The sequence below is a fragment of the Pseudorca crassidens genome, chromosome 12, assembly GCF_039906515.1.
Source record: "Pseudorca crassidens isolate mPseCra1 chromosome 12, mPseCra1.hap1, whole genome shotgun sequence".
Lineage (NCBI taxonomy): Eukaryota > Metazoa > Chordata > Mammalia > Artiodactyla > Delphinidae > Pseudorca > Pseudorca crassidens.
Window position 1 is genome coordinate 25,829,371 of NC_090307.1, and position 26,077 is coordinate 25,855,447.

Here is a 26,077-nt window from a genome sequence, read left to right on the forward strand (position 1 = left end):
GTTTAAATGTGGTTACTAGGAGATTTTTAATTACCTACATCGCCTGCATCTGTGGCTCACCTAGGACTGTGCTGGTCCAGATCAGTAAAAAGTAGCCAACAATGACTGTCCAAACCTTGAGCCTTCAGTCTGAGAATGCCCAGTGTGGAATTGAATTGGGTGCCACCAGGCAGCTCTGAGAATGCCTGTTGTGAGGCCCGAGGAGGGGCGGCTCGGGGAGGCCAGGGACTGGGCGGGCCTGAAGGCTTCCTCCGTCCCCATGCAGCAAGGAGGAGGCCAAGAGCAGAGGAGCGTCCAGGCCAAGGACACTGTGCGCCAAGGTGTGGCGACAGATTAGAAAGCTCTGAAATGATGTGCGTGGAGGCCAGGACGCCCCGTGACCTGCTTTCTCCCCTCCTGGGCCGGGCTGGTGGCCCCAGCCCCCCGCCCCCACTGCCCTGACAGCAGGGCCCTCCTCCCGGTCAGGTTCCCAGACTTGCTCATCTGCATCCCCCTTCTCCCCCTTCCAGGGCTCAGGCTTGATTTTCGACCTTGTTTTCCGAAGGCAAGCCTGCCTCCCCTCCCCCTCCCCCAGTCCCCAGGGGGTTGCTTCAGCCTCCATTACCAAACCCTGTGACAAGAAATGCGGCCCCCTTATTAAAATAATGTAATGTCTAACTAAAATAGAAACCCCAGATAACAGTTTTTGATGTTTTAATGACTGGGCTCATTAGACAGACTTCCCACTTAAAGTGTCTGTCTAGCAATTAAGGCTAAAAAAATCATAAATGATGACCACACCTTCTGTGGCTTAATGGTTACTCTGAAGGCTGGTCTTATTATCTTGGTGATACAGTCTGTGATAAAAAAGAATTTAAGATACTCTCCCAAGATTTATTTCCCCATTAGCAAGCTGGAGGAGGAAGGTTAAGAGTACTCTTAAGGTCAGAACTGGAAAGGGAGAGGGTGAATAATAAGATGCCTTGAATTTCCCTCCTGCAGAACTAGCCTCCCCCTCACCCCGTGGGGAGGTCGTGCACACAGAGGGGTTTAACTTTTGCCTGTCACAGGCGAGTCTGTGAATTGTTACTCCAAGTGACCCCAAGCAGTTTATTTAGTTAATTGTCAAAAGCATGCAGGCTGAACTGTAGGATCACCTACTTCCATGTAAATTATTTTCAATCCTAATCTGCTGACAACGAGGAAACGTAAAAAAGGGAACGCTTGATGAGAAAAACCTGGGAGAAGGCGTCCAACTCCTTCAGACCAAATGTCCCTGACGTGGGGGGCTGCTGCTGGGAGAAGAGAGAAGGAAAGCACCACTGAAAAGTTTACTGTTGCCAAAGAGATGGCAGTGTGGGTGCCCCCTCCTGGGGGTGCCTGGGGGCTCACACTTGGAAGGAGGAACTTGAGAAGGGCTGCAGCCCAGCAGCTTAAAGGAGACACAAATAATTTTAAAGTGAATTGCGTTAGGAGTTGGTATCGGAGTGGACGCCTTTAGCCTTTTATTAGGCTTGTCTTAGGTGATGACTGGTATTTGGGGAAAGAGGCCATTAATGGAGCCACTGTACCTGTGCTGGCGGGATGGGAAAGGCTGCCCACTGCCTGAGATTGGACACCAGAGATAACCAGTCTCCTTATCAGAGGGGCCGCCTCCATTCCCACCCTCCACCCCAGCCAGCAGGAGGGGTTGGTAGGGCTGCACTCTGCCAGTTCATTTTTAGGAATCACATTTAATCACCGAACTTGCCCAGTCCCTCTGCTGGATCTGTTGCCCTGCAACCTCTCCCACCCCCCTGGTAGAACAAGTAGGCTTGGGGGTTTTCGAAGGTGTGTGTAGGGGAAGAGGGGCTGCTGGGCAGTCACAAAGTTTAAGCCAAAGCCAGAGTGAGAGTGGAGTCCATTTAAATGCTCTACAAGATGGGACTGGGGAAAGCCCGGAGGGCTAGTGGTTAAGACATGGGAGGGGTGTTCTTTCAAAGGCTTTGAACACGTGACCGTTATTTATGAAGCATCTATTCTGGGCCAGGCATCGTGCTAGGATAAGTTGTATGAAAGATGAGACAGCATTCTTCACATTTATTTTTCTTTGGAGAACACTCAACGCCCCTTCCCCAAACCATTTGTTGGAGTGGAGTGGTATTTTCATTTACCTCTAGGACCTGGCTGGTAATTAATAAAGCATTTTATAGGCACTCAGTTATTCCTGGCAGCAATCCTACACAAAGGATAGCTGTTTTTATTCCCATTTTATTGATGAGGTAACCGAGGCAGAGTGTTTTGGGTGCAAATGAGAGAAAACCCAACTCAAACTGGCGGAACCGAAACAGGATATGCATTGCCAACAATCCCTGGGTAGGGTCAGATTCAGATACCCCCTGCACCAAGGCTCAAGAAACTCAGGACATGGGTTTCTTTGTCTCCTGGCCCTGCTTCCCTCACGGTTTGGCTTCATTCTCAGGTCAGCAAGGTTGTGAGATGGCAGCAGTAGGGACAGCCTCATGGTCTCTCCAGCTCAAGTCCAGTAGAAAAAATAAAACACCTCTTGCCGGTTGTTAAAGACAAAGCCTTAGGATTCACTCTGATTGAGCCTGATTGGCTGTCTTAAGTCACATGTCCATCCCTGAACCAATCCCTGTAGCCAGAGCATAGAACTCATTGATTGGCTTATGCCTGGTCACATGCTCCTCCCAGGAACCAGATATGGAATCTGTCCTCCACCACATGGACCAGAGTGGGAGCCAGTGATCCACAAAAGAAAATCAGAAGCTGTGGCTCGAAAAGGGGGATGGATTCTGGGAAGCCAAAGCACAGGATTTCACTAGAGAGGGTGTGCTGGGAACAAAGTCAGGCCTGGACACCAAGACCATCCGAGTCTTTTGGTACTTCTCCAAGTCCCACAGGGAACTGGGAAGCAGTAGAGAACAAGCATCCTGGCTGTGGATGAGGCCAACTTTTGGCTTTGCTTAGTATCACTTTTCTAAGCAGATCTTTCCAGAGCATCCTAAACAACAATAGTAACCAAAAAGGTATTCTGAGACCCAGAGACAGCCTGGTAAGGTGTGAATAGGAAGACACCATACAGTGACTGAGCCATAAAGGCTGCCCTTGTCATCTCTCACACTTGAAGTGTACCCAGACCATCTCTGACGCTGTACAATCACACCGAACGTTCAAGTCCTTGCTCAGAAGTCCCTGTCAAAGTATTTCACTCCCTCCCATGTTCTCGTCTTGTACTCTTTTTGGTACTCTAGCCCATCGTAGAGTTTGGGTTAGCTAATAGCTTGTGGGGTTTGTTTGTGCCAGTAGATTTTTATCTCATCTACTAGCTTGGCTCAATTGGTAATGATTGTCAGATGAAGGATTCAGAGGAGGCTTACCAGGAAGATCACTGTGATCTATTAGTGATGCCTGCTGAGAGGGGCAGGGTGGTAACTGAAAGTTAGGATGCTTTCGGTTGCAAGTAAAGAAAACCGATTCAAACTAGTTTAAGCCGAAAATACCATTTATTACAAAGATAAAGGGATATGTCATGGGTCTTAAAAGCAGGGAAGACACTACAGCCAGACCTCATGAGAGACTGGAACCAGGAAAGCCATCGGCAACCAATTTCTTCCTCAATATTGTCCATCTTTCTGGGGTCATATTCTCTCTCATCTTGGCTTCTCTCTATACAACTCATTGATCCTTTCCTCTCTACAGATCGGCTCTCTTTGATTTTCCGTGCACATGATAGATGGGCATACAAGATTCATATCTGTATGGCCATCAGGTCTGGCCACAGGGAGGGAAAGTCTGGGCTACTCGAGATTAAGTCAGTTATCTACCCTTGGTCCAATCAACTCTGGTCAGTGAGTAGCATTCCTTAATAACCAGGGAACCCTATGAGGTGAGAGGAGAGCCAGTTTTTAGGAAAAGAGGGTCATCAGGGGCCAGACAGACACTCCCAGAGGAGGCTCCTTCCTATTTATTCTCTGTATCTGCTGACCACGCCTTGGTAGGAACGGTAGAGGCCACAATGGGAATGGTGATGGCAGTGATGGTGGTGGTGGCAGCAGGGACACAGAAATCAACAAAACTTAGGCTTCCCTGAGGGACTTGCAATCCAGCAGGGAAAAATGACGTAGATCCCACAAAGACTCTGGTAACTGCCAGAAAGCAGACCCTGGGTGGCTGGGTCACACTGAGGTGAACTGGTTCACCATATTTCCTCACTCTCTGCTCACGCATTCCTCTCAAACGCCACATAAGAGGGAGCAACATTAATTCACAAGCTTCGTGACCATGTTGAGATTTAGCCTTTCCACCTCAGGCAAAAGCCTCTCGTCAGCTTTCCCTTCTCCATTCACCCCCGTCCCTGACAACTGGAGCAGTGCCCTTGCCCCTAAACAGCCTGATATCCAGCCAGCCCCCTGCCCTCCCTCTTTGCCAGCTCCCTGTCAAACACCGTCACATCCTGATAATTATCTTAAAAGAAAAATATAAGGACAAAGTCATGCCAGAGCCCAGGAAGCAATCTGTGGCCGCCCTGATGCCATCAGGAGCCCCATTTCCTTTCCGTCTAAGTGCCCTGCCCAGAAATTGCATTTTCAGTCAGAGAACTTGGCGTTCCAGAGCTTTCATAGAAAGTCGCAGCTCAGCTTGTGAGTGTCTTTAAGAGATCAGGCCTGTGGTTCAGTCTCCTCTCTCTCTCTCTCTCTCTCTCTCTCTCTCTCTCGCTCCCTCCCTTGCTTGCTCTCACACGCTCTCTTAAGAATCCAAAATGCCTCCTATTTTTTGATTTTCTAATCAGATATTCACAATGGGCACTTTCTCCTTTTTCTCTTTCCTACAAAAAGAATGTAAGCACCTTTACCTGCTAAATTAAAAGGAACTTCTGTAAAGGGGTAGGAGGTCATTCGTGGAACCAGGGACCTGAGTCCCCAGTAAAGGCAGAGCTGCAGGTGCTGTCGGACAGTGACAGAAGTTTCCAGGAGAAAGGGAAGCTTTGAGGGGAGATTGGGTGATTGCCTTCACTGCAGCCCACCCGCCCGATTGAAATACGGCTTCTGCGGTTGCTGGGTTCTGCATAATAGGTTCCCAGCTGTTTGTCAGCTGCGAGCCATGGGCTTTTCCCTGTCTGGTAGAAGACAGCCATCTGTCCCTCAGCTGTGGGCTGCAGGAGGACACCTCGGTGAGACACAGTCATTCATTCATTCCTTCACCCAGTAGTCAGTTACTGGGATCCCCAGTGGTTAACCCCAGGACTCTCCTCCCAGCTCACTTTGCTGTCTCTTGCTTTGACCACCAGACCTCCGGTTGGGACGAGGATGCAGGCTATAAATGGCTTTGCTTTCGCACACCTCTGCTCCACCTCCAGAGGACATGGCAACAAGACTACTTGCCACGAAACTGCCTCAGAGTGGCCATGGGAATTCAAGGACTCCTTATTTTTGTCCAGACCCAAGAATGCCTGAGTTCTGACGCACAGCATTTAGGGAGTATTGAGATAATCTGTTACATCGCTTAGCGCCGGAGTTCAGTTACAGTCTCTACTAAGAGGAAGTTGGGAGAGATTTTTGCACCAAAGTTACCTGCCCCAGAGTGAGAAGAATAACCTAGAAATGCCTCACCAGGTTGAAAAGCGCTGTGAAGTGTGGTTGAAAATACAATTACTGCCTCTCAGGCAGGGCAGCTAATGTCTGGGCATGGCTGGGTGATGCTTTTTCATCACCTTGACTGCTGTTTCCCCAGAGCTGTATCCAGGTGGAACCATCCTGCTCCATGCTCCCTTGTTCGTTTCAAAGTGTTCAATTTTAATGAAACAGATCTGAGGTCACGGAACAGAAGTCGCTCAGGAAGTAACTGCATATGCAAACCACTGTGTAACTCACTGCAATTGCAAATGCAGTAAAACTTTGATTAAGTGCACCCCAAGTAACCAGAACTCTCAATTCCTTAGAATTCTACTTTTAGGGGGAAAAAAGCATATAATAAGAGGGGAGGAGGGGAATCTCGTCTCAGGAATTTTTTTTTTTTTAACTTCTTCCAAGGTCTGCCTAGACTCAGACTACCTTCTTCCTAAAATCCCTTTCCTTCTTCACCTCCCTTTAAAAGCCCTCATGATGGAAAGAGATGTCAGAGGGATGACCCTGAAATGCATAACGTCCGTTCAACTCCCTTATTTTACAGACAAGGACTCTGAGACCCAGGGAGATGAAGGGACCTGCCCCCAAGCCACATAGCTGGTGGCTACCAGCAGCCAGGTCTCTTAAATGCGAGTCAAATGCTGCAGCTAGGACCCGCCACAACCCTCAACGTCAGCTGCCTAATCTTTATAGTCACCACAATGGCTGCACTAAACTGAAAACAAGAGGGGAAGAAATGATAGGGGCCCGGCCAGACGATAGCATGGGGTCCAGAGCATCTGACTTCAAGACAGCAGTTGGACAATGGCCAAAACAGAGTGCAATGGCCATTTAAATTAGCCGTCTTTTAGATTTGGTTAGAATCAACAAGAAGCCTATTAAACTTTAAAAGCCTTTACAAATGCTTTAAAAGTCCTAAAAATGAGAAGGCTGGGGTGCAGCCCGGCATTGCCTCTTACTGAACTTCACTTCCCAGGGCACTTCGTTACCTCCTCTTCTGTGAACTCCTGTGTCTGCATCTGAAGGAATCCCTGTCCCTGTTGTTTCCCCAGAGCTGCCCTTCAGGCCAGCCTCGGAATAAGCAGTCACTTATGTAGCACAATTGTGGGGCGGCAGGAGGACAGCCCTCTCCCTGTTCCAGCCTCAAATATGCACTTTTCCATGATCAGCCTTAAAAGTGTCTTAAATTCCACTCTGAGTCATCGAGTGGGGCCTTTTTGGATTTCAGGAGATCTGGGCCAGTCCTAGGCCTGTATATCCTCAGCTGCATTTCTTCCCTGCTCTGCTCTGCATGCTGGGGGCTGACCTGAAAGCTGCATTGCCTGGGCTCCCTTGCCAGTGGGTTTCTAGCTAGGTTTGGCCAATGGGAGACACTAACTCAGGGCAGGAGGGCAGGAGGAAGGGAAAAACCAGGTGTCTCCCTCTCTCCCCCACCCTTCTTTAAATCTGGTGGCATCTCTACCATGCCTGTGTCCTGTCTGTGGCTCCAGCTTCCCCCAGGTATCCTCACCGTGGTTCTGGCACCTGCAGGAAAGCTCTGAGTCAGTGCTCTGTTAATACTATCTCCTCTCCGGGTATCCTACCAGCTTCCTGCTGTTGTTACGCATGACTTCTCTGACACACGCCCCCCGCACTAAATTCTCTGTTGAGTCACCTGGTCCTCACTGGTCCCTGACCAATACAAGATCCCCATATTAAAATGCAAGACCCCCTCACACCTTCAACAACAGTGTTCAGTGAAGATCAGCTATATATCACGGGCTTCCCCCAGAGGGCAAAAATTTGACTTAATCAGCCTTTGCCTAGAACCCACAGTTAATGAGTCAACCCAAAAAGCCAGTTAAAGCAGGCCTTGGAAACCAGAGGCATATGAATATCTTAAGTATTTTGACGTAGGGTATATGTGGACATTTCTTCACTAATCTCTTGAGGTTGGTCAAGACCTCTTATTTGTATATGGGTTTAGTGGTTGGCGTTCCCCACTGTTCTTCTTGCATAAACTTTACATCCTCATAAATAAGTCATCTTCTGCAGTTTCTAGAATGGATTTATTAAAGTGAAGAACTTAAAGACACATGCAAAGCATATTTGAGTACAAAATTCTTCTAGGTTTCTGGTAGGCTTTCCAATATTTTATTATCTCATTCACACCTACCTAATTAAACAGCATTTTTTTAATGACTCACCTTTGAGTCTGTCACTTTCATCTGCATGTAAATTTCAGTTTACTTTCTTTTTTTTGGCTGGGTTGTGTCTTCGTTGCTGCGTGTGGGCTTTCTCTAGCTGCAGCGAGCAGGGGCTACTCTTGTGGTACGTGGGACTCTCATTGCGGTGGCTTCTCTTGTTGCGGAGCACGGGCTCTAGGCTCACGGGCTTCACTGGTTGCAGCACGTGGGCTCAGTAGTTGTGGCTCGCAGGCTCTAGAGTGCAGGCTCCGTAGTTGTGGCACGTGGGCTCAGTAGTTGTGGCGCACGGGCTTAGTTGCTCCACGGCACGTGGGATCTTCTCGGACCAGGGATCGAACCCATGTCCCCTGCATTGGCAGGCAGATTCTGAACCACTGCGCCACGAGGGAAATCCCCAGTTTACTTTCTTTTTGAATTTCTATTTCGTCAATTTACATTATATTTAATTAAGTTGTGAAGTAATGATAACAAACACAACTGGCATAAACAGGTGTGGGTACAGCGCAGCCGCTCCTTGTAAGGCGTGCAGCTCAGCTGATAGGCTAACCCGAGAGAGGTCTAGTAGCCTCCAGTGTTCAGAGTGTGGAGGGCGGGGTTGAGTAGGCTTGCAGAGGGGATGCAGAGTGTAGGAAGTGGAGGTGGTACTCCTGTAATTTCAGCTGGGGCTCTGTGGCTGGAGGTGTGGACCCAGCATGGAGAAACAAGCACATGGCCGATTGGATGGATGGCTGCCTCATGATTATAATATTAGTGCATCAGGATTCCCGGAATGGCTTCTGCTGCCAAGAATTGTGTGATTGGCATCCCCTTCTTAACCTCTGTGTGCCTCAATATCCTATTATAAAATGAGGCTAAGAATAGTATCTACCTCAGGAGGTTGTTGTGATGAGTAAATGAGATAATACACATGGAGTCCTTGGAGCAGTTTAAGGCACAAACTAAGAGCTCGATGAGTGCTCACTGTGATTATTATGTACGAACAGCAGCGAGAAAAAGGAAAGCCCACGGAGAAGGTGGAGGCAACGTGAATGCCAGGTTAAGGAATTGTCCGCCTTACCAAGGGCGAAGTACTAAGTACCAAGTACTTAGCACTAAGTACTAATCACCCATCGAAGATGATTGAGCAAGAGAAAGACATGATCCAGGTTGTTCTCCTAAATGAGTCAGCCAGCAGTGTTCAGAGTAGACTAGCGCAGGGAGAGCAAAGAGGGGACCCTGCTGCCCACGCTGCCCCTGGGATAACCAGGGGTTCCCTAGCCTCGGGTGACGCTGGCTGAGATGAGCCAGGCACGGTCAGGGCAGCAGTAGGGATCCGGAGAAGTACCTGGCGAAGGAGCCGGAGCCCTTCAGATACCTCCCAACAGGGCCAGAGTCACTGCACCTGCCACTGGACAAAACAGGGCCACTGACCAGGGCAGGAAGGCGTCTCTGACGATCCCAGACATTCATAAAGGGTCCCAGAGTCTGTCCGTGACCCCCACTCCTTACAATGAGCCTAAAGCCCAGTTCTAATCAGTCCACATTCAGTTTCCTCTGAAGAGATTTACTCTTGTATACTATTAATAGCTAATGTTTATTGGGCACTTTATGAACTCTTTTGATCCTCACAAGAACCCTAGGAGGTAGGTATTTATTATTACTCTCTCCACTTGACAGATGAGAAAACTGAGGCACAGAGAGGTTAAGTCACTTAGAGTCACAGCTATTAGATCTCAGAGCAGGGATCCTAATCCTGGTCTAGGGGCTGCGTTTTTACATCTTCTACTCCTTGTCAGTTCATGTTTGTTCAGAATGTACAAATTTGTGTCTAACATTTGCCTATGACGAACTTCTTTGGTGGGGAGAATTCTGTTGGGGTAGGGGTAGGTCGTGAGCCCCCTCGGGCAGGCATCACAAGGCTAAACATACTTGGTGGGAAAACGGGTCCCTTCCCTCCCCGCTCCTCCGTCTGCTTTCCGCAGCACACTCCCAGATCTCCCTCAAAGCCTGCTGTCAGGAGCCCTGAACTAGACCGCAGCCCCTTGACAACAGGACTATGGCTTCTCGCCTTTTCTTCCACCATAAGGCCCAGTAAAGGCCCAGACACAGGTAAGCCCTTTAGTTCAGCTGAGTTGATTTGAATGAACTCATTCATTCTAAGATGTAAGTGGCTGGTAAGATTTTAAAGACGCCACTCCCAGATATGGGCATTTTCACATGGGCTAAAGTCCAGGTGTGTCTTGCCCCAGAGGAATTTGGTTGTGGAATTATGGGCATCAGCCAGCCGAGGAGGCTTGGGGGGACAGTAGGAAAGGGGTTAGGGTGACAGAGGCCCTTCCTGAACCCACACAAGCAGCCTCAACTTCTGCCCATGTCCTTCCAGGTGCTGAAAACTGCAGACTTTCCAGGTTCTGATGCAGGGCCTGAGGCGCCTGAGAAGTGTGTGGGAGGGCTCAGCTCTGGCCGAGAGAGCTCTGGAAGCCCGTCTTGCCCACGCTGGCTCTGAAACTGTGTAAGCACGAGCCGTGAGGCCTGGGCCTGGGCGTAGTGTTGGTGGGGCCTGAGCAATTCCCCTGTGCATGGCTTACGGCCCACTGTGGTCTCCAGGTGTTAGCTGACTACCTCGGGGAAGTGCAGATGTGCTGGCCCCAGAGGAGTCGGCCCCAGCGGAGTCAGCCCGGAGGGGTGCAGGAACACTGAGGGAAGGCTGGCTGGGACCCCAGGAGCCACCTGCCACCACTCCTAGGAGTTAAGCCAACTCTGAAGATAGAACAGCTCCTGACATGACAAGTGAAATAAAAGAAACTGTGAAGTGAAACACAGGCATATGCCCACTCAAGGCAACGTGGAGCATCACTAAAAGGCCCAGCGTGGGGAGGAGTGGCCTGTTGCGGCAGCACCTCATGCCTTGTTTGCCCCTGACCTCTGCCCCTGGCTGCCAGGGCCTCCTTTTGCCTTCTGGAAGCTGGGCCTGCCCCCAGCACCATTCACCTCCTTAGCTGCTCTGGGGCCGGGGCCACATGCCCCCTGCTTGCCTTCTCAGTGCCACACTTGAGCACACCGGGACATTCACCCAGGGGTCATAGACAAGGAACCTGGATGCAGAGGAGGCCTCGTGCCCACAGAAGCTTCAGGAACACTCTGGTGTAGAGACCTTGCACAGGCACCAGCAGGAAGTCGGGGAGGGGTGAGGCTTTCTTTGTAACAACCCTGGCAGACATCTCTGCTGTGTCTGAATGTCATGATTCCCCCCATTCACTGCATGGGATTAGAGCACAGCCGGCCCCTCACCCTAGGACGAGGCCGTCATTTCTTCAGAGACGAGCTAGGAGGGAAAATAAGTTCCTGATAGGGGTTGCCAAGATAAGGCTCTTTATAACCTTGTAATCAAAAGGGGCAACGGGGTTTCCTTACACTGGCACTGTTTACAATCAGGGGGACTTCACGTTCATCTTTTCCAGGACTCTGAAATGTATTTTGCTGCTAGATTGAATGGTAAAGCCCCATATAACAAATTCTATTACAGAGAAGCATTCTGTTATAATAGAGAGATTTCCACGTCCCAGCAAACAGCCTGCATGGACGGGGACCTCTTGATGGGTCCGGAGGCAGTGTTCTTACAGGCTCCTCTCGTCTGCTCTCTGATTCCAATGAGAAACATGTTAAGTTCTCTGGGCCTCATCTGTGTGAGGAGGGGCGGGGGAGAGCTGATCGGAGACCGAGGTGCTTACAGACTTTTCCTTTGACCTCAGGAACAGACCCTCAGGATGTTAGTTTTGGAGAGAAGCTTGGAAATCAATCATTTGGAGCACTGTTTTTCAAACTGTAGGTGGAAGCTTATCATGGGTCATATGACCAGTCTAGTGGGTCGCAATCCACCAGCTTAAATATATATATATATATATATATATATATATATATATATATATATATATATATATATATATATATATATGAATAGATTAGAAAATGTTAACATGCATCATATGTACTGGGCTGGCCAAAAAGTTCTTTCAGGTTTTTCCATAAGCTGTTACAGAATAAAATAAATATTGTTCAATCAAACTTTTCTTTCAGTTTTACACACACATAGATTTAGATCCTGGACATGGAAAAAAAATGTTATAATCGGTTATAGTTGAAAAAAGTTAAAGAAACACTGGTTTTGTCCACCGGTACCTACTTTTTTTTTTTTCCCAAGAAAATTGAGGTTCAGGGAGAGAAAGCCACTTATCCAAGATCACCCAACTCCTGAAATTTGAATCCAGGACATGTGGCCTGATTTCTAGGCCAGGCCTAATCCCCCAGCAGTTTTATGCATCAAATCATTTCTGTGGGGGGCAGTCAGAAGCAACCTACATTAGTACCTGGGTAGGTCAACCTTCTGAGTGTCAGTTTTCTCATCTATAAAATGGGCCTATACCCACCCAGCAGGGTTGTGGTGAGGATAGTGAGATTACATAAAACCCATGCCCAGCCCATGGGAGGGACACAGAGTATGCTGCCTGTCTATACTTCTTCTTTCTTTCCACATATCTGGTCATGGAACTCCCCTAACTAACACCTCTCCACAAGCAAACATCCCAGAAGGAAGGTGAAGAGCTGAGACTGTTTGCACACATCTCCTCCTTTCTTAGCCAGATTCCAGCACTTCTTTGAGATTGCTGGTCCTCTGCTGAGGGCCTGAGTGACAGCTCCTTCCATCTTGGGTCCCTACAGATCATGAACATGATTGCTAGCAACGCAGGTGGGTTGAGAAAATTCCAAGCTGCCTAACAATTTGGTCACACCTGGAGAACACGGTGAAAGAGTTTTACCTGTAGTCTCACCTGCAGAGAATAATGATGGGTCAGATCCCACCTCTTGCCCCAAACATCTCATACTGTTGCCCTGCTAAAAGGCTCTGTGTGTTGGAATCTTCTCCAAGCAGGTGGTACAAGCGGATAGCAAATAATTATGTAGAAAACAAATGCCTTGTGGAGACTGTTTTAATTTCAACTCACTCAGAACTCCTCAGAGCCCCAAACCATTGTGGTGCTTCTCTTCTCTAGTATACAGACCATCACTGTCCTACAGAAATATCATGCAAGCCACATATTCACTTTAAAATTTTCCTAGTCATCACATTAAAAAAAGAAGAAGAAATAGGTGACATTAATCTTGGTGACATATTTTATTTAACCCAATGTATCCAAAATATTATCACTTCAACATGTAATTTGTATAAAAATTATTTGTAATTTATCCTCTAGCTTTGTTTCGTACTAAGTCTTCAAACCCCAGTGTATACTTTACCCCCACGGTTCATCTTCATCTGACTAGCCGAATTTCACGTGCTCGGTAGCCACGTGGGCTGGAGGCTTCCGTGTTGGAAAGCTCAGGCAGAGAGTCTTCTGCACATAGTAGGAGTTAAAACGTTTTGCTGAGCTGAACCTGATTACGGGCACTTGTCGATTTGCAGGCTGTACGCTGAGATCTGAGGAGAGGGACTGAGAGGGAGAAGGACCCTGATGGTGGTGTTGGAAAGAAATCCCTTAGAATGAGCCAAATCACAGCCTTTAAAACTGCCACAGAACTGCCTCCCTTTCAGAGGCTACATCAGACTTTTTGGTCATGACGTGGACAGTTCCAGAGGTGCTGACAGTCAGAAAACCTGCATTAGAAGTGCAGACGGATGCCCCTGTGCTGTGTGTCTTTGTGGGACCAGTCGCAGGATGGTGGGCCATGCCAAGCGTCACCAGAAGTGTGGCTGTTTGGTTGGCTTGGAGTTGAGAGCTGGCCCCCTGAGGTCTCATTTTCATCGCGAGAGAGGTTTCTACTCCCCATCTGGAACCTTTGCGTCAAGAAGGACGTTAATTTTAGTTTTTGTGGTTCATGCATTTCAAGGGATTTACCCTAAGTAAAATGAGACACTCTGTGATATCTCTGGAGGGGGCTAGTTCTTGGGGGAAACTGGAATTCGGCTGCCCCTGTTGACACTGTGTGCTCGTGTATGGAAGGACCACCTGCTGTAGGAAGGACAGCCGCCTGGGGCACCGTTTGCCTGGCAGCTGTGTCACTGTGATGAATAGATGAACCCTGAATCATTTGGGGGGACGTGCCCCATGCCCACCCCTGATTCTGGAAGGCACTGGAGAAATCAGGAATACGAGATGAGGCCCAGGGTCTTGTAGGGTTTTGTCTCAGAGGACAAACCACCAGCATCAGAGGTGATGAAATGCTGATTGTGGGGGTCAGGCTGTGGATCTGTAGAGACTGGAAGGGGAGGGTCGCAGTGTACCAGGGAGATGGGAGGCTGCCTGGAACTGGGTTGGGAGATGCGGGTGCAGGGGGCCTGTAGTTTCTTACCTGCAGTTCAGGTCTCTAGCCAGTTGCTCGGGGCCACTGGGCTTTGGTCCTCTCTGTCCCCCCCAGGGGCTAGTTCAAGGGCCACTTCCTCCAAGGTGGTTTCAGTCCTCCTTTCAGCCCCACCCAGCAGGCTTGATGCCTCGTTTCTGCTGCCCCACTGTTCCCAGTACACATCTTTATCCTCAAATATTATCCGAGAGAGAGCGTGTTTATTTGCGTGTGAGGCTGCCTGGCCTTCTCAGCTGTGGCTCCTCCAGGGACAGCTGTACATCCGCCCGGGGTCTGGCTCCCAGGAAGACTGCAATAATGCTTGATGAGAGGCTAAACAGAGGATGAGTGCAGAGAAGGATGCACGAATTCCAAATGGGGGAAGAGGCGGGAAGGAGCCCTTGGGCTTGCCCACGCTCCCTGGAGTGGCTGAGGCAAAGAGGATGGTGGGAGGAACGCGGGCTCTGTGGATTCTGATGGCTCCCACACACCTAGCTGTGTGCAGCCAAGATAGCGACTGGCAGAGCCCACAGCAGCTTGTGTGTCGGAACAGCTCAAGCCACGTCCCACGATGCCATGTCAGCCACAACCTGGTGTCACATCTCCAATGTGACGTACACGTGTGCACGTGTACAGAGATTACTTCAGAGCTTGAAGGGATGGTACAGAGGCCTTTCCTTCCTTTACAGATGCAGAAACTGAGTGCTGCAGAGGTAAAATGACTTGCCAAGGCCAGGTAGGGATAGAATGGGGGGCGGAACGATACCTAGGAATTGTGAATTTCAAGCCCTTGCTCCTTCCTTTCCCGTGCATTAAGTTGAGTCCTGTTTGTGGCTCCCTTCACTTACTGATGCCCGTCAATACCTGAAGTGTATGGACTGTCACTGGGGTCTACAGAGGACTATAAAGAAGTGTCCTCCATGGAAGGACAAGGTAAATCCCCGGCTGCACTGTCATTTACCGGCAGCACCAATACCTTTAATGGACACTCAGGTACCTGAGAGTCACACATCTGTGCCTGTTCCGGACTAGAGCTGTTGGGCACAGGACTCAGGACACTGTCCCCCGAGGTGCCTGAAGTGTTCAGGTTGACAGCACACAGGCGCAGAAGCCCTTGTACTCCATGCAGGGCTGATCTGATCCGAGACTATCACCTCGCAGCCAATGGAGACGTTGAGACGCCTCAACACCACGTGGGTTCCAGAGAAACTATTAGAATCTCAGTGGGCTTTGCACCTGTGTGGTGACAGCTCCCTGTTTCTGGAGGAACAGTTGTGTCATTAGGATAGCCTCATTGTGTGGCTGACAGAAGTTTCCATGGTCCTGCAGATGGTGGAGGAGGTGGAAAGGTGAGAAAGAAGCTTGCCCGTGCCCCGTAACCCCTGGGCATTCATCCACTGGCTCGCAGACCAGGCTTTCTTGCCGGCAGAGGTGCCTTTGTTCGGTCTCCTTGGAAGTAGAACCACAGACCCCAAGCAGAAGTCCTGGGGGCTGCATCGTGCCCACAAAATAGAACCACTTGGTACCATGAGAACCCAATGGTACAGCTGGCCTATCACACAGGCTCGAGCCCATTGCCTTCTCCCAGAGTGAGGGCATGCCATCATGTGTATGGGCCCTCAGAGTTTCTGGCCAAGGGGTGGGCTGTCTGCCTTCTCCTTGGGCCACTGTGGTTCAGTAAGGCCCAGCCAGCTTCACCCACCCTACTCTGGGAGGTACTGAGGAGAAGTTGAACCAGTCAGGGAGGAAAAGGTTAGGAAGTGGAGTGACAGGCAACCCCCCAGTCCCACTCCGGTGGAGTTTATCTCCTCCATGGGCACATTTATTCTGACCCTTGTAGAATCGTTCCCCAAGATGCTTTGAACCTCCAAGATGGGATAATGGGCACTTCCCTTTTCATAGTGGGTAATGCTTTAAAAAACTGGGTGTAGATGTTTGTTTTCATTCGTTCACTCCACAAATACTTGGTGCCTATCTTGTGCAAGAGGCTCTGTGCTGGACACCACGGAACCTCCACAACATGGAACCCACACAACAGGCAATGAGTCTTGACTTAGGTGTGGTGAACTTAGAAGAGCCTTTGACTTGGCTTCTGGCCACGCTCCACATCCTGACACATATGTGACCCCCAACAGGGCAGATAATCTCCTCAGGTATCAGTTTCCTGATCTGTAAAATTGGAATAACTGACCTTTAAGTTCATCCCAGCTCTAAAAACTCTCATTCCCCTAGCAATTCCACTCCTGGGAAAAGCCCCAAAAGAAATGAAAACAGACTCAAATTCTTGTTGAACGAACACACATGTTCATATAGCACTATTCACAATAGCCAAAAGGCTGAAACAATGCAAAGTCCATCCACAGATAAATGAATAAACAAATTGCGGCAGAGCCATACAACAGAGTATTATTCAGCCATCAAAAGGAACGAAGTGCTAGTGCAGGCTGCAAGTCAGACGAACCATGGGAACATTACGCCAAGTGAAAGAAGCCAGACGCAGCAGGTCACATATTATATGATCCCAGTTATATGAAATATCCAGAAGGAGTAAATACATAGAGACCGAAGGCGGATTGGTTGTTGCCGGGATCTGGGGGAGGGGCAGGTGGGAATAACTGCTAAATGGCTACGAGGTCTCCTTTTAGGAGGAGGGATGTGTTTGAGAACTAGATAGAGGTGGTGGCTGCACAATATTGTGCACGTACACATGCCACTGAATTGTTAACTTTAAAATGGTTAGTTTTCTGTTATGTGACTTTAAACTCAATTCGCAAAAAAAAACCCTCTATAATTCCTAATAACCATAGCGTAAGTACAGCCTGCGTCTCCTATGCCACGCTCCCTGGGTATAAACTAGGGTCGCAGTGGAAGTAATAAACAATAGTATTTCTCTGGCTCTTTCTGCCACTCTGGGTTTCCTATAGCTGAGCTTTCAGCGGGTCTGGGGCTGCACTCACCACAATGCTCCGTGTGCCCCAGGGTGTCTCATGACTCCTCCTCTGTGCACCTGCCAACTTGCTGTCCTCGTGCTGGGGCCTGCTGCCCTGATCCTGCATGGCCGGCCTGCTGCCGTCTGTGGAGTGTGGGCCAGGGTACAGACCCAAGGTCGAGGGGGCCCTGCCCACCCTGAGGGAACACCACTAGGGGCCTGCACTATGTTCTCTGCAGAGGCGGGAAGACCCACTTTCCCACCTTTGTGCTGGCACCTGTAGCATAGGCCCCCAGGGGCCTGCGTTCCCATCTCAGAGATGTTAGAGACACAGGCCCTTTAGAATGCACTCTCCCTTTAGGCCTCCTTTCCTAGTGCAGAACCTGGTACATTGTAGGTACTCAATAGCTATTTGTTAAGTGAATGAATAAACAGGTGAGAAGGGATATTGGAATCTTGGGAGATGCACTAGAGGGCTGTCTTAGCAGCAAAAGCCAGCTGCGCCCAAATCTCCCATCACCTCCAAGCCTGAGGGAAGCATGTGAGGGTCCAGCTTGTGGCCTCCAGCTCCGTCTGCCTTAGGGAGAGTCACCTTTGGTGGGCAGCTTGCTCCTTCAGACGACAGAGGCTTGGCTGCCTTGTTCCCAGGCCCTCCCGGATGGGCCCTGGCCTGCTCTGATCCTGGGGGGATGCAGCTTAAGTTCAGGCTGGATCTGCCATGTGAGCTGGCGAAGGTAGGGGATGGAAAGAGCCTGTTGATGAGTCCTACCCAAGCTCTTACCTCAGCACCCGGGGAGGCAGCGGGGCATCAGGCTGGTCCTGCCTGCTGGGACCGTCGGTGAGGATGGAGGACACGGTGTGACCTAGTGCCTGGGCACTTATAGGTGCTCAGTAAACGTGGTCATTGCTGCCACAGTTAGCTCTTGTAACTTCAGCAGCTCATCTCCCACCACTTTCACACATGCCTCTGTTGCTGAAAGCAGCTGAACTCTTTGGTATCCTGTACATATGCCCTGACTGTACTTTCTCTGCTCGTTCATTCATTCATTCAACAACTCATCTTAAGCAGTTACTCCATGCCAGGCCCTCTACTAGGCTCGGGTTTGCTGGGTCTGTGGGTGTGCCCCACACACCCTTTCTCATTCCCCAGTTTTGTGTGTTTATTGCAGGGACCCTCAATCAGAGGAAGGAGGTTTGAAGTGGATTAGGGGCGCGCCGTATCAGAGTCACCAATAGGATGTTTTCAAGTACCACCCATCTCATCCTGCTAATTGTCACCCCCATGAAGAGAAGGGAATTGGGAACAGATTTTCTGCACTGAAATACTCGTGGGCACATGCCCAAGAGGGCTCTGGGATGCTGCAAAGCACTTTTGGAACTTTTGTGACTTTTGACTTTTTGCTTTGTTCGCACCATGCTCAGCTGTGGGAGGCTAACGCTCTGCAGGTGGGCAGGCCTGACGGTTACCCGGTTAATTCAGCCACACTAAATAGTTCAGGTCCAAAACATTTACCTCCAGGTGGGCCTGAAGTGTGACCATCTACTTTGTCTCAATTGACTGGATAATTATCAGTTTCTCCTTTAATTATAAGTTTTGGGAACACAGCCTTCAGCAGTGGGTCCCTGGTGAGCAGGACACAGATCTCAGGGAGTCCTAGGGAGACAAGGACTTGCATCCACCTACTCACTGTGCAGGAGTTCCTCCCCACTCAGAGGAGATGGGTGCTAGAATCCCGGAGGATGGAGGGAGAATTCTTCAAACATTTGTTCTGGAACAAAATTTTTCGAGATAGCTGCCAGTGTGCATCTGTAGACTCTCTTTTTTTCCTCCCCACTCTCTCTTTTTTCTCTCCAACCGTTTTCCAATTAGATTAAATCAAAGGGGAGACTTCAACTAAGTACTAACCTGGCTTTAACACCCAAGGTGTATATGACAGCCTGTAACCAAGAGACCAGCTAAACTCCTTTCTAGCAAAGACAATGGGGACGGTGTGGAAAAAAATGTATGAATGTTGTTAAGTGAAAAAAAGCAGATTACAAGGCAGTTTACAGTGTATATTCCCATTTTTAAAACACCAGTATGCATAAAAATACAGATATCAGAAGGTGTGAATGAGGGGGACCCCGAATAGCCGGACGGACAGTGACCTTTATTTTCTTCCTTTGCTTCTTCTGTATTTTCTAATATTTTTAGGAATGAGCCTTTATAATAAGAAAAAAACAAAAGAGGAGGAAATTTTTTTCACTTTTTTTCCCCTATGTAATATATTACAAATTTCTTTCCTTTCTGTTCCCATTGCCTTTGCTAGAAGGGACTGACTTGATTAGAGGCTCTCAGACACACACACACACACACACACACACACACACACACACACACACATACACGTGGGATGCTAAGGAGAGGTACTAAGCCAGGTTAGTACTTAGTTGAAGCTTCCTCCTTGATTTAATTAGATTAATGGAAAAAGTGAGCGTGGTCAGGGCTGGGGGCTGGGGAAAGGAGGTGTAGGCACTGCGTGCCCCTGGGCTCCTGTGGGCTCTCAGTGGAGCGGTGCATTATGGGACTCCTGGCTCTGACCTGCAAGTCCAGGGGATTCCCCGTGGAACCATCCCATTGTAGGAGTCCCATCCCAAGGGCTCAGTGGATCAGTGAGGACACAAGTCCATCAGTAATTTGAACTAGGCTCCTGCCAAGCCCAGAGCCCTCACCTGCCCCTGGGGTTCTTGTGTCTCCTCTGCTTGGGAAATCAGCCACTCGGGCAACCAGTATTTCCCGAGCATCACCAATGCTCTCAGCGGCCGGAGGTGCTCGTAAAGCAGGGAGCATTTGGCGTTAGTGTCCTGGATAGAGAAAAACTGCTGGCGGCCCGTCCCCCGGGGTAAATCCCCACCTGCACCTGCCTTCCTCTGGGCATCCAAGCACTCTCTGCTTTTCCTTCCCAGGTCTTTACCACATTGAACTGTACCGTTTTTTGTGTGTGTTTTGTTTTTTAAAGAACCCATTGCAGCTATTAGATTGTCAGTTCTTTCATTCACTCTTGGAGCCTCAGTCTGTCTCCTCGTAAGAAAATAGGACACTAATATTTACATCGCAGAATTGTGAAAATTAAGTCAAATCGGGTCATGGGAGTAAAGTACCTCACAAAGTACCTGTGACAGAGAAGCGGCTCATTCAGTGGAGTCCTGACCCCCACCACCCTCCTGCAGCATGACATGCTTGCCTTCCATTCCTGCAGCGCCCAGCCCAGGGCCTGCCTGTTGCATAGAAGGGGCTCAGTGGGCATCTGCTGGATTTGCCTGAACCTGCCCTGGGGAGAATGGAGGAGGGGAGGGAGGGGAGAGGGAGCAAACATCCCCCTAGCACCAAGTGCTAGAGTCAGGCACTGTCTTAAGTACACGTAGATGGGTTATGTGTTTAGTCTGCAGAGGACAGCTGGGGTCCCGTGCTTAGGAGCTGGGGGATTAGCCAGCCAAGCAGGTGGGGTTGCTCCAGCACCTCTGTTTAACCTGAACACTCTCCCATTCAGATGCAGGGAGGAGAAAACCAACACTGGGAAAAAGCCCGAGAGATTTCTCTGCCTCTCTCCCCGAGAAGAAGGGGAAGCACGCCTGTGATTCTTACTCTCCCAGAAGATACAGATGAAGCCCTCAGATCCCATCCTGGGAGTGGGGAGGTGGGAGGTAGAATAAATCAACTCAGAACTGCATGATCTTCACCCACCCCAGCCAAGCCCGCAGGAGGCGAAGAAGGGCCACTATTGGGCTTCCCGGAACCCTGGGCCCCAAACAAGTCCCTGGAGGTTCCAGTACGTACCTCCTCTCCCGGGCTGGCTGTTGCCACTTCGATTTTGCTCCTGTCTTCTTGTCCAGGCACTGGGCTAGAAGCCCTTCCACACTGCCACCCCACCCCAGACAAGAATGCAAGGAACTGCAGCTACCACCATAAAAGGGTCCCTTTTATGTCCCTTGTCGCCCATAGAACCAGGTGGGCATTTGAGCGGGGAGAGAATGAAAAGGTAGAAACCAAAACTCTGTTGAATGGGCTGTTTAACTGTCGCACTGTGGGTGGGAGAAACAATGCTTGAGAAAAAGCACAGAGGCTTGTATGCTGCGAACATTGTAAAACACCTTTTTTCTCTTCTCCCTCTTCTCTGTGCGCTCTGAGAGATGACCTATTTTGATGCTGGCAAAGATGTGAGTTTAATTAACTAGAGGGGTCAAAGGGTCAAGGAAAATTTGAGAATTAAAAAAAAAAAATGGTGTCAGTATGTTAATAACTATGTGACTCATCACAAAAACATCACTGAATGGGAAGGACTTTGGACAGCAGGAGACCAAGGTCTCCATTGCTTTGATGAGCAGGTGTCCTTGACTGAGCCATTTCCTGGCTCTACTTCCCAGGCTGCAGTGCTCTGAGATCCTCCTGCTAAGAGATGCTTTGATTCTTTTTTCTATGTTGGGCCGTAGAGAGCATCTTTGAGGGCAGGCTCTCAACCTTCTCTCCACTCTATCGTTGGGAGGTTTGGGGGGCTGGGAAAACCGGGTCACTCTGTCCCAGACCAAGTTCTATCTTTACTTGAGTTCAGGATATCATGCAAACCCTCCTCTTTATACAAGGATGTCACCTCAGTGGGTGCTTATCCACACAGGGTGCTGGGATGTTCTAAGCCCCTGTGCTGTCCTGGTGGTGGGCGGGCGGGGGCGGGGGGGGGGGGAGTCTCTGGATGCCCAGCGGTACTCATCCTTTCATATGACAGACACTCACCCCTGAGCCAGGCCCATGTTGGAGGGCTAGAGGGCCACCAAGATAGTGGAGGTCCCGGTTCCTGAAAGCTCGCATTCCAGGGGGCAGTGTCACCAGGCTACTCACTGCAGGCTGAGCTGGGGCCCTAAGAGGCAGGGACAGGGCCTTCATCCCAGGAGCTCATGTTTCCATTGGGAACTACAGGAAATGAATTCAAGTGAAGAGAGAAAAGGGAAAACCTAGGAGAGGGGATGGAACACCATCCAGGGACAGGGTGCCGAGCAGAGAGGGAGTCCAGGCAGGGGATGAACCACCTACACCAGCAGCAGGAGGGCCTGGCTCTTAAAGAAAGTGGGTGGGAAAGCCGGGGCGGGACCAGCTGGCCAGCCACAGCCAGACTTAGCCCTGCAAAAAGGGAATTGCAAGGTCTTGTTGGGTGGGGAGGGGAGGAGAGCCAGGGGTGGAGAGGGGAGGAGAGGCCTTCTCCCTGTTCAAATTCAGGGCCTGTCTGAATTCTCTGGCCCGGAAGAGCGGCCTGCTGGAAGCCTGTCTGTTCCTGCCTGCAACACTGTGCCTGTCCCAGCCCCAAGGACTCCTCTGTTCCCATTGTTGCCTGCATCCCACACCCCAGCCCAAGAATAAAGATAAACACCCCTTGCCCATCACTGCCTGCCCTCCCCACCCGGGTGACTCAGGCTGGTGGCCCGGTGGCAGCAGCCCTGCTCAGCCTGGCTCTGCTCAGCTGCCTACATCTGCTGCTGATTTGCGCTCCCAACCAGTAGCCCTTTATGTCTCTGCGACCTAAATTAGGGTGGTTTTTTTTTCCTGGATTAAAAACAAATGGTACCTTTCTCCCCCTGTGGTGTGCAGATTATTACAGTGTCTGCTTGCTTAGAGGGGACAAGAAAGAACATGAACTCGGACAAGTCCAGTTTAATTGTGATGTACGACTGCCCGAGGTCTCCTGTCCACTCTGGCCAGTTCTGAGCCAAACCAGTTTGCCATGGCCAGACTGGGCCCGGTTTCCACAGCGTTTCCTGTCAGGAAGTTCCCCCGCCCAGTGTGTGCTGTTAAATGTATCCTTTTCATTCCTTTTCCTCTTATAAACTTCCCTTTCAGGTCATCCTGAAGGGAGAGTGGGGATGTGGCCGGGCAGGGGGAAGGGAACCCAAGGCTCCACTCCCCAAAAGGAGGAGGCCAGCAGGGCATTGGCCAGGGTCAAACACCTGGGGTCCCAGCCCCAGGGGCGAAGCATAGGGTGACTTCCTCCTCTGCAGGGGTGCTCTGCCTCACCCCCCAAATGAGGCTGTTAGGTGCCCCCTCTCCTCCCTTCCCCCCAGGCGAGGTGGTTACCAGTGAAGTGGGATTTCAGGAGGAATGGGAAGAGTACCCCATTCTAAAAATACCTCCCTCCCTCTCCCATCCTAAAAATACCTCTGCCACAAACTTCCCACGGAGAGTGAAATTCTACCTTTCCCATTTCAGTCTTTGCTTGTTTGCTTGTTGCAAGCGCCCCGAGGAGGCATTAATAAGGCTTGGCCGGCTTGCCCCCTGCGTCCAGCTACTGAGTGTGGGAAGCTGGCGGCCGCCCTTCAGGAGTGGGACGTGGGAAGGCTGCGCATCCCTAGGAGAGGTGAGCCGGAGTTGGGCGCCAAGGCGAACCTGGCCAACTAGGGTGATTGTCCAGGGACTGGCTGGGGACGAGGAAGGATGGGGAGGTCAGGGGAGAGGTAACTTCTCCTGACCCTGTGCTGCAGGCTTCATATATCATCTTACTTAACCCTTGGATCCATTTTGTAACACGAGTACTTTTTTCCTTGTTTTGGGTATTCTTACCCATTTTACAGATGAGGGACTTGAAATTCAGAGAAGCAAAGGGTCATGTGAGCTCACACAGCTGGGACTAGAAATTGTAAGTGTCTAATTCCAAAGATCAAATGCCTTCCTCATACCCCAGCCTGCCTCTAAGGGGCATCCATGCTTCATTCATTCATTCATTGTAAAATATATGTAACATAAAATTCCATTTAAGTGTATTATTCAGTGGCATCAAGCACATTCATTTGTGTGCAGCTGTTACCACTCTTCATCTCCAGAACATTTTTATCACCCCAAACTGCAACTCCGTAACCATTAAGCAATAGCTCCCATTCTCCTCCCCTCAGCCCCTGGCAGCCACCTTTCTGCTTTCTGTCTCTATGAATTTGTCTATTCCAAGTAGCTCACATAAGTAAAATCATAATAATATTTGTCCTTTTGTGACTGACTTATTTCACTTAGCATAATATTTTCAAGGTTCATTCATGATGAAGCATGTTTCAAAACGTCATTCCTTTTTGAGGCGTTTGTATGAATATACTGCATTTTATTTATCCAGTCACCTGTTGATGGATTTTGGATTGTTTCCACCTCTTGGCTATTGTGAATAATGCTATTGTGAGCATGGGTGTAAAAATATCTGAGTCCTTGTTTTTAATTCTTTTGGGTCTATACCCAGAAGTGGGATTGCTGATCATATGACAATTCTGTGTTTAATTTTTTGAGGAACTGCCGTACTGTTTTCCATAGCAGCTGCGGCATTTTACATTCCAATCAGCAATGCACAAGCATTCCAATTTCTCCACATTCTCACCAACACTTTCTTGTTTTTTGATAGTAGCCAGCCTAATGGGTATGAGGTAATATTTCATTGTGGTTTTGATTTGCATTTCCCTAATAATTAGTGTTATTGATCATCTTTTCATGTGCTTATTGGTCATTTGAATATCTTTGGAGAAATGTCTAGTCAAGTCTTTTGCCCATTTTGCGGGGGGGGGGGGGGGGGTTGGGTTGTTTGCGTGTGTTTTTTTGTTTTGTTTCTTTTTCGGTTGCTGTTGAGTCATCCATGCATCGTTACTCAAAATTATAGATAATCAGGAATTTTTCAGAGAATCTAAAGTCATCATTTATGTTCGTAACAAGAAACCCTGGGTTAGCTGCAGTGCTTTCTGGATCTGCTAAACAGTACATGTGGTGCTTTTGTGTAAAGTGTGTTTTATTGCATTTGAAATATCTTAAAATCCATAGTTCTTAGGAAATTTTCATTCATTAATCGTGCATGTACATTACCACGTACCAGGTACTGTGCTGCAGACATTAAAGGAATATGACGTGATCCCTGCCCTTAAGGATCTAGAGCCTGCTGGGGAGAAGCAGTTACAACACGAAATGGCATGTGCGCATTTTCTGAACCAGAAATCTCGGCGTATAATCTGATGGGAAAATTTTGGTGCATGAGGCTGGGCTATGAGACAAGCTGGGAAAGGGGAGAACGTAGGCTCAGAAAGAAGAAAAGGAAAGGATCAGCACAGAAACATCAGGAAAGATGAGGGTCGGGGAGTGGGGAGTGGTTTCTGGTCTCTAGACCTCTCTTCTCATGCAGAAGCTTCCACGATGGCATGTTTGCATCCCTCCCTCCATCATGTGCAGATGCCAGTCCCCTTTTGTAACTGCTCTGGGCTTCTAGTCTCGTGCAGACTTTTAAGGGAGCAATGGGATGTAGGGATGCAAAGTAGGACTCAGGGGGAATCTCTGACCTCTTGGTGCTATTTCAGGGGGGGATTTCCCTTCTGCAGGAGAACACTGCATGGGAAGAGGTGTGGCCCCACGCTGGGATGGGGCGGGTTCTTTCCAGCTTTGCTGGGCTCCTGCCCGGCATCCCCTGGGATCTGCAGCCTTCCTCCTGCTGCCTCTGGACCTTGACCAGCAAGGTAGCACCGATTCTTTTCTCAGATGGCGCCATCCAATGACAGTGTCTTCATGACTTTCACAGCTGGAGGCCAGGTACCAGTCTGCAGTCAGGGGTTTGTCGTACCAGGTCCTGGTGGAGATAATTCTAGAACCAAGCAGGCAGGACCAACTTTGTTAACTTCCAGGATGCCAGGGCCTAAAAGTATTCCGTCCCTCACTCACTAGACTGGAAACTCATTGTGGACTTTGGTTCCCTGCTATATGCCTCCTAATGCCTGGCCCATCGTACATGTTTAACATGTACTTGTTGAGTGGGTGAAGGAATGAGTCCCTGTCTGCCTCTTGACATTGCCTTGAAGTCGCGCAGACCTGGGTGTGGGTCCTGGCTCTGCCACGTGCCTTGGGTAAGTGAACTCATCTCTGAGAGCCTCAGTTGCCTCTCCTGTGAAATGGAGCAGTGATGCTAGGAGCCTCATCCAGAGCCTGACTTATCACTTCCGTCTTCTTCTCCCCCAGGGGCCAGACCTGACTCTCCTGAAGCACTTTCCCAACCACTAACTCCCTA

At 49.5% G+C, this 26,077-nt stretch overlaps 1 protein-coding gene across 6 annotated transcripts in view; it reads left to right on the top strand.

The window, feature by feature from the left end:
- Positions 1-26,077, top strand: part of ZBTB7C (zinc finger and BTB domain containing 7C) — a 378,357-nt gene that overhangs the window by 315,876 nt on the left and 36,404 nt on the right. The window contains exon 4 of one of the 6 annotated variants that reach the window (XR_010933041.1): positions 20,567-21,718. The exons of the other annotated variants lie outside the window; for them this stretch is intronic. The gene's annotated coding sequence lies outside the window, so the exon portion shown is untranslated. Of the gene's footprint in view, positions 1-20,566; positions 21,719-26,077 lie in introns of those variants that run through there. 6 annotated transcript variants of the gene reach the window in all.